We start from the raw sequence: 3,541 nt of genomic DNA on the forward strand, positions 1-3,541 counted from the left end.
ATGACAGAACGATGTTTCCAGAGGAAGCACTGCTACTTTAAACAGAAAAATAAGTGTCTGTCCAGTTTACCTAGAGTTGATCAACGTCATATTCTCTGGAGACTTGGTGCATCTCTGATGTTAAAGAAGCTGATAACAGTGACTGCTCCCTGAGGCAGTAGAAGCCACTCAGAGCGGCAGGTCTGGCCCAGCTGCCCAGGGCCGGCGGCTGCCTTCCTCAGGGCCCGGCTGCTCCCTGGGGCAAACAGTGAGTCTTCTTGGCAGAACAAAGGAAATCTTTTTCCAACTGTTTCATTTAGTTTGCTTTTGTTTGTTGTTTTTCAGGATACATTTTAGGTCTACCTAAGGGTAAGAGTCAGCTTTTCCTGGATTAGGAAGCGATTTGTAAAATATTTGATTGGATCTGGACGCGAAGTACCTCAACTCTGAGATGAGCTTGCTCAAGGCGCGGATGCCTGGAGAGTTTAGGTTCGGAAGAAAACGTGACAGGAAACGGTCGCATCCACACTAGACAGTGACCCAGTGAGCAGGGAGGTCGTGTGTAACCTATGCAGGAGTCCTCACGAGCGGAGCACGAGCCACCGCTGGCTCAGAGGCGGGCAGCCTGCCCACAGCTGCAGCCCAGAGAGCAGGAGGCATGGCATGCGGGTGCTGTGTGGTTTAAATTAGCTTAGTCAAGCTATAAATATTTTTGGTAATTTCTAAGAAACGAAGTGTTTCTGTCTAAGCCACAAGACTGGGTTGTGCAATACAAATTAACTGCTCATGGAGGTGGGGTCTGGGAAAGAGAATGGAAGTGTCCGGTAGGGTCATATATAACGGGTCACATGTGCTCGAGGACGTCTCAGCGACCTCCAGCCTGACCTTCAAATTCCTGCCTGTGCGTCCCAATCACCTCCATCGAATGCCAACCGCAGTCTTGTATACGTGTCCCCACCTCTGGGTGCACTCCTCTTCTTGAGCTTTTTCTGAACTGCCTGGTTTGACCTCACGTTCCCTAGGAATAATTTCTGTCTCCCTTCCTGCTGTATACCCTGTGTCTCCATTTCTCTTGTCAATACTAATGGAAATGCTCTTACTCCAAGAATGTTTTCTGAAGAAATTTAAAGTTTCTAATCACTTGCAATCAGCTTTACAAAATTAACCTAGCTCCACAAAATTACCCAGGGTTCAGCTCTTGCTCTTTATTAATTCCATTCACATATTCATATTTCTATTATTTGAGTCAAAATAATTTGAAGATATTTGTTCTCTACTTAGTTAAAGCTGAATTTAATAATTATATGATTTTTGATGTGTACTTTTTGAGAAAAATTACATAAAAGTCTATTCATCACTTTATAGGCCATCATCTTTTTGATTCATTGTTAATGTTTATACACCCACAAATTCTGATTTCAGTTATAAAAGCTACTCAGCCTTAAATTCTTCCTAGGACACAAAGAAAAAGAGAAGAGTCTACATGATAGAAGCACAAACCCAAACCCAGTTATTTGCAAACTTTTTCAAGGACACCAATTACTATAGAAAGCAACAAAAACAGATAAATTCAAGCTCCACACCTATATCAGAACCAACCTTAGCCTTGCAGCTCAAGCAAAACATAACCTAATAGAGTTAACCATATCTCTTCCTGTTTTCCTATCAATGCATTGCAGAGCAAGAGAGACTCAGCGGTCCCTTCAGAATAGAGGTTCAAGATGTAGAATATGGACATTTTGCACAGGAAAGTCGCAGAGGTACTAGTACATGAAGGATGAAGAATATGAGACACAAATCCTAATGTAATTGCCCTAAGTTCAGCATAGCTGGAGGAGAGGAAATGGATTAATTAACTTCTAGAAGTCTCTTGCACATCTGGTTTTATCTCAGAATGTGTGCTTTGATATGCTGACCATTGTATGTGATGATGTCCTATTGTCTTGGCTGGATAGAAAGGAACTTTGTGGATCAGGAGAGAGTCAGGGGCTGAGAGAACACAATATGGAGTGATTGAAGTAACAGAGTGAGGGACTCGAAGGACAAGAAGTTATGGTAAAAGAATGGGCGATTAGGATCTAAGAGTTCAACAGTGAAAGGAGATCCAAGCCGACTAGGGTGTGAAGAAAGGCCTGTGTCTGGAATGTGGAGAATAAGGGAAAGTGGTATGAGATAGATACTGATGGAGAGGCGGGCATGAGCCAGATGTTGTAGGGCCACCACATAAGGAGCTTAGGTTTTCATCTAAATACGTTGAAAAGTCAATGAAGGGTTTTTAAAAAGGGCAAATGCTCTGATGTTTTGAAAAGACCGCTCTGGAGGCTGTGTAGAATGGATTATGAAAGGGCAAGAAAGGAATCAGGGATGGTCCTTGATTTATGCTGATTCAAGTTATAATTTATCGACTTCGCCATGGTACAAGAGAAATATGCATTCAGTGGAAACCATACTTAGAATTTAAAATTTTGATCATTTCTCAGGCTAGTCATAAGTGGTATGATACTATCTAGTGATGCTGGGCAGTATTAGTGAGGTGACTTTGCCCAACTATAGGTTAACATAAGCGTTCTGAGCACTTTTAAGGTAGTTTAGGCTAAGCTATGATGTTTTGTAGGTTAGGTGTATTAAATGCATTTTCAATTTACAATTTTTTTCAGTTTATGATGGGTTTATCATAAAATATTCCCATCATACGCCAGGGAGCATCCGTAGTTTAGGTAAGAGATAAGGATGGCTTGAACCTGAGAGGTGACAATGGAGGGACACAGAGAAATGAATAGCTTCAACATATAATTGGGAGGTAGAGTCAGTAAGACTTGCTGACAGATTAGATTGTGGGATAAGGAAAAGTAAGAAGTCCTTGGTAATCTCTCAATTTTGGTCTTTAGCAAAGTGATAGTGGTTCCATTTACTGATAAGGGAATACTGGAGAAGAAATTGAATTTGGTGGAGGACAGATTGGCGTAAAAGATAGTCAAGAATGCTAGTTTGAAGATCACCAGAGAATTCATGATAGTAAAGTTTTGAAATCCTTCACTGACTTACATTGCATTGGAATGTTAATTTTTTTTAATTTTTAGTTTTTCAATTTTTATTTTTTTAGTTTTATTGAGACATAATAGATCTATAAAATTGTAAGATATTTAATGTGTACATCATGGTGATTTGATTCATAAACCTTGTGAAAGAACTCTCAACATCTACTTAATTAGCATCCATCACTTAATATTAATTAAGAAAAGTTATATCCTTTGGGTGGCAGAATTAGCAAAGGTCACAGATTTGAACATAGTGGGTATAATTTTCCCCATATTTTGTGCCTTTGGGCAGAGCGTGAAGAGAATTGGTAGCCTTGATTGGTATGGCCATCCCCCAGCTCATTCATGTTCCAAATTCATACAATGAGAGGGAGGGGGTTAAGAAGACTAAAATAAAGTGAAATTCTACTTTAAAAAAAAAGAATGCTAGCTTGATCATGTCAAAAGATGTCATATAGGTAGCTGAATATTTAAGTCTGGGGCTTAGAGAAGAAATAAAGCATAATTTTGGAAATTATATCTGG

Source organism: Myotis lucifugus, unplaced genomic scaffold (genome assembly GCF_000147115.1).
Source record: "Myotis lucifugus unplaced genomic scaffold, Myoluc2.0 scaffold_71, whole genome shotgun sequence".
NCBI lineage: Eukaryota > Metazoa > Chordata > Mammalia > Chiroptera > Vespertilionidae > Myotis > Myotis lucifugus.